The sequence below is a fragment of the Lactuca virosa genome, chromosome 8 (genome assembly GCF_052849685.1).
Source record: "Lactuca virosa cultivar CGN04683 chromosome 8, Lactuca_virosa_CGN04683_v6, whole genome shotgun sequence".
NCBI lineage: Eukaryota > Viridiplantae > Streptophyta > Magnoliopsida > Asterales > Asteraceae > Lactuca > Lactuca virosa.
The window spans coordinates 39588214-39599894 of NC_136433.1; the positions used below are offsets into that span (position 1 = coordinate 39588214).

General features: G+C 32.4%; 1 long non-coding RNA gene and 1 pseudogene across 1 annotated transcript; one reads left to right on the forward strand and one right to left on the reverse strand.

Moving 5' to 3' along the window:
* Window positions 1–3626: 3626 nt before the first annotated feature.
* LOC145130269 (alkane hydroxylase MAH1 pseudogene) lies at window positions 3627–5180 on the reverse strand (annotated as a pseudogene).
* Window positions 5181–8469: 3289 nt separating this feature from the next.
* On the forward strand, window positions 8470–9389 carry LOC145133232 (uncharacterized). Its single transcript, XR_013718493.1, has 2 exons — window positions 8470–8852; window positions 8940–9389. It is a non-coding gene; the product is annotated as an uncharacterized LOC145133232 (long non-coding RNA).
* The last annotated feature ends 2292 nt before the right edge of the window (window positions 9390–11681 follow it).

Consider the following 11681-nt stretch of genomic DNA (forward strand, 5'->3'; position numbering starts at 1 on the left):
ACCACACAAATATGATATTTTTTACAAATTTATAAATAAAGATTTATAAATTATGTATTAAATAATTTATAAAATAATGTTTTATAAAATTTGCAATAAAAAATATATGAATATATTATGTTTTTTTTTATATTTATATAAACAACTTCAACGACCATTATTTATAAATAATGGTCGTTGACATTATTTATATAAATATGAAAAAAAATCATAATATATTATTATATTTTTTATGCCAAATTTTTATAACATTATTTAATACAGTATCGTCAATTTTTGCGAAAATATTTATGGTACGTTTTTAATTGATTTAATTGAAAAAATTGAAGTTTATTTCCATCCATTTATGTATCAAATTCTTTTATTCCTAATTACAATATTTATGTATAACTTTGCAACCAAACTTGTAGGTTTTTTTCATATATATATATATATATATATATATATATATATATATATATATATATATATATATATTAATTCGTACCGTTTTTATTTTCAGAATTTATATAATAATACATCAAAGTTGATCTAGATTTGTTAAATATTTATAACAAAGTCATAAAAATATTAAAAAATCACTTTGAAGTTTAAAAAAAATAAGTTTATTTAGATTTTAGTTTATTTTAATATCCTGCAAATGTTAAAAAAAACAAACAGTCTTCTTTTTTCAGACTGCAGATGTTTGGTCTACATCTTCTACTGCAGAGGTCTATAGATGTGGTCCGCAGACTATAGATATTTTGCTAAAGAAAAAACGAACATCACTTTACTCTCTCTCAAGTCTCACCCTCCTTTTTTTTCTCCTTTCTTTTCATGCGTTTTTTTATTTTTATTTTTTCCTATTTATTTATTTATTTTATTTTTTTGCATTTTACAAATATAAAGCTTTTTTCCACCATGAAAGTTAATCAAAACATTTTTAAAAAAAAAACTTATTTTCTTATCACCATAAATCAATAAATACTTTTACAAAAAAATATTTTGGAAGTTTAAAAAACAATCTCAAACTCCCCTAGATGAGACTTTGATTAATTAAACTAGACAAAATTATATATTATCAAATGTTACAAACTCAATATCTGTTATTTTTTTTACGAACATAATACTTGTGGTTTTTAAAACTTGTGTGATTGGTCGTGTACCATGTAAAAAGGCTCTTTTATCATTTTTATTTTCTTTTATCTTTACTTTTGTTTAAATGCAATTTATAAAAAAAAAAGACAAAATTGCAAAAATATCCCTATAGTTGTAAAAAAACTCTAGTTTTAGTCCAAAAAAGTTTGGTGGTATATCGGTTGTATAATTTTGGATCTTTTTAGTGATTTTAGTTCGTATACACTTCAAATTATTTTTATACCCTTATAATTTGTTTTCTATTTTTTTAATTGTCATAATAATTAAACTATTTAAACGTTAAAAAATTAAAATTATTCCCACCCACCACACTCCAAGGTGGTGTTTGTTTTTTGTCCGCAGATCTTCCTGACCTCTTCTGTCTGCGCGGCGCAGACAACGCACAGACATTAGCCTTCGCAGACTGTTTTTTTTTTTGAAGATTGCAGACCTAAAAATGTCTGTACGCCCTCTTCTTGGCGCAGATGTGGACCAGAGTCTTCTAACATCTTCAGACATCTTCTAGCCTAAAAAACATATATATATATATATATATATATATATATATATATATATATATATATATATATATATATATATATATATATATATATATATTAGTTTTTTTGAATTTATATTTATTCCAACTTTATTAGTGATAAACAATTTGAAAAAAAAAAGTTACAATACTTAAAAAAAAAGTTCGACGACGCAAACATGATATTTTTGACAAATTTATAAATAAAAGTTTATTATAATAATGGCCGTTGAAATTGTTTATATAAATATGAAAAAAATATATATTCTTATATTTTTTGTGCCAAATTTTATAAAACATTATCTATTAAAGCATCGTCAATTTCTTAGAAAAAATATTTATGACACGTTTTTAATTGATTTAATTGAAAAAATCGAAGATGATTTCCTTTCATTTATATATCAAATTCTTTGATTCCTAATTACAATGTTTAGACATAATTTTGCGATCAAAATTATTGGTTTTTATCAAATATATACGTTAATTTGTATCATTTTTATTTTCACTTTTTATACAATAATACATAAAAGTTGATTTAGATTTGTTAATTATTTATAACAAGTCATAAATATATTAAAAACCACTTTGTAGTTTAAAAAAAATCAGTATATTTAGATTTTAGTTTATTTTAGTAGTCTGCAGATGTTAAAAAAACAAACAGTCTTCTTTTTTCAGACTGTAGACGTTTGGTCCACCTCTTTTGCTGCAGAGATGTACAGATGTGGTTCGCAGACCGCAAACATTTTACCTCAGAAAAAACAAACAGCACCCAAGTGTCCTTTCTACCCTACAATTATCTCTCTCTTCATTGTCTCACCAAAAACCAACAATAACGCCGAAAACCACCGCTAATACCGCCATTCTTGTCGGGAACAGTCGTCAGAAATGGATATGAATTTTTTTAATGAAAAAACCCAAAATCAACAAAACATGATTACATTTATGTCCTACAAACGATATACAGGAGACAAAACCCTAGATCCATCCAAACCGGTCAAAGAAATCACCGACAAGGTTGCAAAAAATGGAAATCTGAAAAATCGATTTCACACCTTCAAAATCGATGGGTGTATTGCATACATCGATCTTGTTCATCATTATCGGAGGAAAGAGGGAAGGGACCGGAGTTGTGAAAGGGAAACACCGGAAGAGGAATGAGAGGATTCTTAAATCACAAAGGAAGAACAACAGTGCTTGATTCTAAAGATTGATGACGGTCAACGTTCAAATTTTGTAGGAAGAGGGTGGATGGAGGAGAGTAAGTGGTCTTTTTGAGGACTCCATTGAGCATTGAGGATCCGACGAGAGAAATTGAATGTCGACGAAATAGAGGGGATGATGGTCAGAGATTTGAACGGAGGGTAAGGGTGATAGTATCAGACGTCGGTGGCGGCAAAGAGGTGACAGATGGCGGTGGCAACGAACAAGAAAACCTTTGAGTGCACTTTGGGTGTGCTTTACAGGAGATAAAGGTAGAGGGGAAGGGATAAAAGGGGTGCAATGTGTGGAAATTTTCTTTTTTGGTTTTTTAATTAAAATAATAAAAAAAATATTTAAAGATATATCCATCATTTCAAGTAGGATATCGACCAAAACCACACAATGTATCAAAAATTGAACCACTGATATGGTTTCAAGATTTTTCGTGATTGCATTAGGTTTGAGTTTTTTGGAGTTGATTTTATGGTTTTCGGTTGCTAGGTGGTTGTGACTAGTGGCGATTGACGGTGACTTAATGGTGGTATCGTGGGTCCCATGTGTCTATAAATCACTTAATTTTTTTTATTAATAATTAAAAATAGTTAAATAAATGGCAATATGTATGCTAGGGACAAAAAAAGGCAACAAAATTAATCTTTTATTACTTGTAACATCAACATGCATGTGCTTGCATGAGAATTTTATTATGAAATGTTAGTTCATGCACCCAAGTAACATGCATTAAATTCACGGTAGATGTATAACTCCGATTTTAGTTCATTTCACTTCTTTTAGTTAACTTCACCTTGAGACCATGCTTCATCGAAAGTACCATAGAACCTGCAGGCAACACAGTATGACCTTCCACTAACTCAATGTGGTAATGGTAAATGATTATGCTCGACACTATCTGTAGCTGAGTTAAAGCCATCTTCTTACCCACACAAGTTCTTGGACCAGAACTAAATGTAGTGAACTTGTAGGATGGTTCATGTTTGATTCCTCCTTTAGGAGAAACCCACCTTTCTGGCTTAAACTCCATGCAGTCTTCACCCCATACTGATTTCATCCTTCCCATGCTATAGAAAGATATAATAATCTTGGTGTTTAGATCAACTTGGTGGCCACTTGGAAGGATGTCTGGTCGCAATGGAGATTTGTAGTTAAATGGAACAGGAGAAAATAGCCTTAAGGATTCACATAAAGCTCCATGAAGGTAAACCATTTTACCTAACTCTTCTGTGTTCCATCTTTGGCCCACTTTTCCCTCAAAATGTGTGTGAATCTCTTTAAGGATCTTACCTTCTACAGTTGGGTTTCTCGCAAGATTATAAAAGAACCAAGATAGAGCGCTGGCAGTGCTGTCTTTTCCTGCAGTCATCAGAGTGATTAATACGTCCCTTATAAATTTTGTGGGATGCACCGATGTGTCACTCTGAATATCTTTTAACTCTCTCATGAGAGCTGTAAAAAATTTGAATTTTCCTTCTTGTTGTTCGCCATTGATCATGTTATCGTAATCATTTTGATTTTGAGCTATGCACTTGTATACAAAATTATTAAGAGTATAACCTGCGGTGTTCAACTTACTTTCTTTCCCCACCCTCAGAAGTTGTTGCAGTTTCCAAAGGCTTTGGGGTGTAACAGCCCTTCGAGTTAAAGCTTCTTCACCTTTTGTGAAGGCCTTCAGACATGGGTTGTAAGGAAAATCAAGAGACAAGCATTCGGGGTCGTTATCAAGTAGTACCTTGGACATGGTGTCGAAAATGAACCTCTGAAATATATCTTGCAGATCCACCTCGGTATGATGTTCAGAAATGGATTCAAGTATCGGTAGAAGCCCGTTTTCCACTTTATTCCAGACAACTGTTTCTAACATATCCTGAAAACAGGCATGCTTTAGTGCGGAAATGGTGACCTTGTGGTTGATCTCCCATAACTTGCCATCAGAAGTGATGAGTCCATCTCCCAGGAATCTAAAGATGTTGCGAAATGTGTCACCTCTGGGATAATTACTGAAGTTTTTGGTTAGAAGATGGTGGACGTCTAAAGGATTGGTGATTAAGAGAGGGTTCATGTTGGCAAACCAAGGGCCTTTCCCCTTGAAGGTACCACCACTGTGTAGCAACAATTCGGTGGCATAATCATAGATTCGGTGGGAGTTTGTAAGCATACTTGGAGTCATACCAAGAATTGGCCAATTTGTAGGAATACCACTTCTCTGGTTTCGATAGTGTCTGTACAGAAGAATTAATATTAGAAGTGGCATCATGAGAATAAAAAATATAGAGAAAATTGTAGAGGATTTAAGGATACTGATAGCCATGGGGAGGAAATTAGGGGAGAGTGAGCGATAAGTTTAATTTTGTAATTGCGGTATATGCTAGTTGATCCCATAAATAGGCTCACAAATTTCCTTCGGGTATGACGAATTTACTATACATAATTACATATCCATCCTTAACATCTATCATCTATGCTATCTCATCCTTTTTTTTTTTTTTTTTTTTTCTTTTTTTTATTATTATTAGTATAATATATAAGTATATAATATAATAATAATAATAATTTTATTAATCAATTTTTTGAACAGCGATTTTAATATGTTAGACTAATATAACAATAAAGTTTTATATGAAATATACTTTCTTTACTATGCATATGTTTTTTGCTTTGCTATGTATATGTTTTTTCCGAACAGAAATAATAAAACAATTGTCTTTTATTATTTTATTAAACACAAATTAATAAAATTTAATTTTTATTCTTTTAGTTGACAACTTAAATTGCAAGGAAGACAAAGCCATGCCAAAAGTATTGAATAGAAAGTTAGGAAAATTTAAGTTGTCAAACCATAAAAATCAGAAGACAAAATCATACCAAACAAAAATAATTGAAAACGTATTATATACAATACCTAAATAAAAATAAGTAATCTTTTTAAGTTAACAAACGGATATTCAGATAATCAAAAACATATTATATATGACATGAATCACACGTAGAAAACGTGCATAAAAATAAACACGGAAACGTAAAAAAAATTACCTAGATACGTAGACAAACTTGATTTTGTACTAACACGTACATAAAATAGCAAATATATTTTTTTTTAAATTAAATAACGAAAGTTCTAAATTTTCGTCGAAACGTTGATCACCTCCGGTTTGTAAACACACACACACACACACATATATATATATATATATATATATATATATATATATATATATATATATATATATATATAAGCACATAAAAAAATAATTTTTTAAAGTTAACGAATGAAAGTTATTAAAGAAAATTTAATTATAATTATTACGAGGTAAACACGAAAGTTTAGAAATATGAGGGGCACTACAAGAAATGTTAGAATTTATGACGACACCTTTAGTGGCAACAACACCATTAGCGGTGATATGTAAACGTTGTGTCTACATGTCGCCGCTAATGGTGGTATTGCCACTAAAGGCGTAGTCGTTGAAGGTTATACATGTAAATCCATGTGAACATTCAGTTGAAGACCCTAATCGTTGATTAGATCCATCAATCCAACGACCGGTATCTTGTCTCGTATGTTGGATTTTTTGGCGACTACAATAATGGCGACATTGTCGCCGCTAATACTCTGAAAATAAAGCCCGTCAGAAATTCCCTCAAAGATCATTAACATGTCACCGCAAGCACCCACTTGTCGCCGCTACATGTATAAGTCATTTAGGTCGTTGTCTTCCTAGAATTGGGTATACCCCATCTTCGATGATTTCGTTTGATAATCAACCCTTAACACTACGAAATTTGTTCGAGGGTCACCAATATCAACCACTAACGTCACCAGCCTCCATTCCCACTTACTGTCGATGACTCTTTTCTTTACCAACACTTACCATCGATCACCTAGGAGATGCCACTGCCACATGTGTTCTCCTTCAACCAAGCCTACGAACACCACTAGCATCAACCGCCTCCCACCTGCTTATTGTCATCTCCGATTTCTACAGCCTCTCCGTGAACAACCTCCGATCACCCCTGCCACTGCCATGAACCACCTGCAACCTCCTTCTCAGGTTCTGATTTTTCCTTAAAATCTACTGATTTGTCTTAATATGCTTAATTGGAAAGTGCTTAACCAAGAGACGCTTCTAGTGCTAAATGAGTTGTTAAGAACTTAATTGCTAAGTTCTTAATTGATAAGTGTAGTTAATTGTTAAGTTATATATATATATATATATATGATGTGTTTGGAAAATGATTAATGAGAAATTGTTACGAATTTGATTTGTTAGTATGCTTATAAACGACTTGTTAAGAACTAGTGCTTCATCCCAGTTGCAATCACAGTCACAAGTACCACAATAAACTCAGGTACTTATTAAATGTTTAAGGGCTTAATACATTTGTTATGAAATTGGTACTTTGAAACTTTGCTATATTGTTAAGGACTTAATGCATTTTATTATGAATTTTGGTAGTTTGGTACTTTGTTAATTTGTTAAGGACTTAATGCATTTGTTATGAATTTGATAGTTTTGGTACTTTGTTAAATTGTTAAGGACTTAATTGATTTGTTATGATGAAAATACCACTTTCCCCACTCTCGTACAACAATGTATCTTACTTTTATATGAAGAACCCTCTCCCTGAAATCCCAAATATCTTATTTTCTCCTGTCTTTTCTCCTTGTATGTGAGTTTTGATCCATCAGGTTTATTTTCCCTTATGCTTATAAATCACATGTTTATGTATATAATTATTAAACAAAGACGCCTGATTCCGTGTTCATTTCTTTAGTTTTGGTTTGACTAATCTTGAGTTGCTAAGCTTCCTTTAATTGTTTCCTTATGGTTTGCTTTACCCCTATGTTGACTTTCATGATAGATTTTGTGAAAATCTCATCATAATTATTGGCTATTTACCTTGTGTTTTGCTCAAATGTGAAAGTTATAGTATTTGGGGAACATGTTTTTCCTTGATATCAATCAGATAACGTTTATAGTGCAAATTTTTAGATTGATAGTGAAATTTTTGATCTTCTAGATTTTTTTTTCACTTTGCTGCTAGTTCTGTAAGAACCAGCCATTTGATCATCAATATCACATGTTCTTGCTTGTGTGAACATTTGTTTTATAAAGGTCAACATGTAAATACTAATGTATTTACACAAATTATTATTATTAGTTTCTTGCTTTGCTATAGGTATAATGATTAAACTGTTTGAAGGTAAGGAGAAACAAAAGGGAACTTGCAGAAAATTCTAATAGCAAGCCACTTGTTAAGAAGCAAAGTGCAAGCCACTTGCATCTTCATGTTTGATTTGGATTTGTGTATATTTTGGGTTTTGTATGATCTTTATATTTTTTTTGAGTAAATTACATTAATGGTCTCTGTGGTTTAGGATAATTTATGTGTTTGGTCCCTAATTAATTGTTTAACTCGTACCGTCCCTATAATTTGATTTTGTTACATCGTTGGTCCTTACGGACTTAAAATGACTAATATACCCTTATTTTATTACTTTATTTGCTTTATTTATTATTAACTTATTACAAGAAATTGTTTAATATATGTGGGTCCCGTTCACCCACCCATACCTTCCATCATCCTCCTCTCAAGCCCTCTTTACCTTACATATCTGATGTTTATTTCTCTTATACTAGGTTCAAGAAACTACACCAACAAAACTGAAATTTTCGGTATCCTCTACCACCACCGGCCCTTAAACTTTCGGTATCCTCCACCACCACCGTACCTGCTGTTAGTTACTTGAGCCAAAACCAAACCTTTATCCTACCTTGACCTCGTCTCTTTCCCTCCATTACCATCTAGTCATCGTCGGTGAGCCCTCCGATAAAGCCCACGGTCTGCCACCATAACCAAATCCCTTAAATCCGTCAAAGGAAATGTGGAAGCATCGTCGGTTTGCATCTAAATCTGGACCATCATCTACAGTCGTTGATTGCATCTGACCCATCGGAGCGCCACTGATCTACATATAAAGGTGCGATCCATGGTCGATATGCATCTAAACTCACATTTTAGGTTGTATTTCTCTCTTATTAACCTATTATCGTCGACCCTCTAAAAGGCTACCCACCATCGTCGAGAACGACAACGACGATGTCTTTGATCCCTTGCTTCCACCACCGACTACGTCTTCATGAAAGGGTGGTGGCGTCGGCAACCATCTTCTTACCAACCACTAGTTCTCGAGTCTCCTTCCGATGGACTTGATTTCTTGCATCTTACACTTCAATTTCTTACCTTACCGTTCTTGATGATATGGTAGGTTTAGGTTGCAGGGAAGCGAGTTGATTGTTTGGTGATGGTGATTTATGAGTTTCGATCTATTTTTTAAGCAAAGAATCAAAAACATATTTTGTTTATTTCCATTCTCATAATTGATTTTGAGTTTTGGATTTCAGAAATATGGTTAGTAGTTGTTTTCTTTTTAGGTAAATCGATACAATTTTGAAGTTTGTATTGGTGGTGGGTGGTTGCAGGAGTTGAATCGATACCAAAAGAAAATTGGATGCTCTTTAGTGTTTGAACTCTAATGGAATAAAAATAGTAGGACCAACTATTAAACTTTTTTTTGTAATAAGCTAATAATTAATAAAACAATTAAAATAATAAACAAGGGTATATTAGTAATTTTAAGTTCGTCAGGGACCAACGACGCAACAAAATCAAACTATAGGGATGATCCGAGTTAAAAAAAAAATAAGTTAGGGACCAAGCACGCAAATTACCCTAATCCATACGGACTATTGGTGTAATTTACTCTATTTTTTATAATTATTTAAAAAGTTGGTTTAGTTACTTTCTAAGACATAAACCTTTAATTCAGTAGAAAAATACAAGAGTAAAATGGTCACTTTATCATTCAACACAATAGTTAAAGATGTCTAATCAAACATTATGTTTTCATTCTTAGGCATATGAATCCATAGCTTCTTAAAAACCTAGATTTTAATAATTCAGATCTTACCAATGTCTCTAAGAACTAATATGTTAATTTTAAAGGCATAAGGACCAAAGTTGTTGCATAGCGTAACCATAAGGACTAGTAGAAACAACTTTTGAAAAATTGCATTGTAACTAAAAAAAATGTATTAATAACCGGTTCAATTCTATAATTTATTCTTATTTAAATTATTATATATATTAAAAAACAAAAGTTCTTAGCAACAGGACACTTTATATTTTTCACGTATTTACCACAAAAATTTTCTATTTGAGATTTTGGCCACAAGATGGCTTGGAATAGTATAGTTTTCTTGTTTCCTACTTTTGGCACAAGAGTTTCCTATTTTAGATTTTGGCTATAATATTTTCCTATGTTGGCACTTTACACCCCGACTTTGTATAAGGACATTTTCCACCCCTCTATTTTGTATAATATCACTTTCACCCCGTCAAAATTAGACAATAACATTTTTCACCATTTTACCTTTCGTACATCGTTTTGTAAGAACTAACACCACTCATCTACCGTATATTTTCTTTTTAAAACATGCTTGCATGTATAAAATAAAATTAACAATAAATCAAAAAATATATGTACATTCTCGACCCGTCCTCTCAGACATTTTCAAATACTCATCTGAAGCGTCTGCGGTTATGCCATATGCCAATTGTCTAAGAGCGGCCGTACATTTTTTATTGTAGTAAAACCACATTTACCTCTAGCATCCCATCGTAATTGGAAAAACTCATAATTACGTTCCAAATCTCTAGCTATACGTAAGAATAAATTTCTACTAATACGAAAACGTTCTTCAAATCTCGATAGGTCATATAAACTATCAGGGGCAAAATAATCACGTACCAAAAGTTTATTTGCCGCCTCTCGATCCTGATTGATCCATTTTCTATGCTTCTTCTCGCCGTGTGAACTTTCGCCTCTCGCACGAACCATGTCTTGTGCCGCAGACAATAGTGTGTGCAATACCAACTTGTCATCATAATCTCCGTGTGAATCATCCATTTTTTTTTGTTGAATGTGTGTTTTTGATTTGAAAGAGTTTGTGGGTTTTGTTTTGGAAAAAATGTTTAAAGTGGATGTATATATAGAGAGATAGAGTAAATTAAAAATAAAAACAATTTTTTTATTAAATGCTTCAAACGGTCAAAAATTGACCAACAAATTACCTTTCTCGTCTTCTTCCGTCCTGGACTCCACGCCACAACCAACCCACCATTAATGGCGGCGGTGTTCACGCGTGGAGAGGAGCTCCACGTACGCAACTCATGCGTGGAGTCCTCTCCATACCAGGTAGCCTTATGAATACATCTCATAAGAATGATAAAGAATATGTGATATCACATGATGTCATTTAATGCATACGTCTCATCATCCTATAATTTATTTCTTCTTTTATATAAGACTAAAGAGAGTGATAGGTGCTAAGCCTGACTATAACCCTCACTATGAACACCAAACACCGACGTTGGCTCTCGCCACGCTGACTTGTCGACCCACCAACGAAAAGAAAGAGGAAGAGAAAGTGGGTGCAACTTTGACGAGCCGTTTGACCATGCATTCAAACCACTTTGACCACCATTTTTTTTTATAAAATCTATCCCCTTTTTAAGAAAAAAACTAAATGATTTTTTTTTAATTTTTAAAAATTTTTCAAACCTTCATTCAACCATTAAAAATACATACATAAACCTTTACATTTCACCATACATAATCTCGTTATTTCTCTCAAAACATTTCTCACTCTTTCAAACACAACATGTATTCACCTAGTCAAACCAAAACCCCAAAAGAAACAAGAAAAAAAATCTTCAAACCCCAACAACACGTCTTCACCAAACCCTT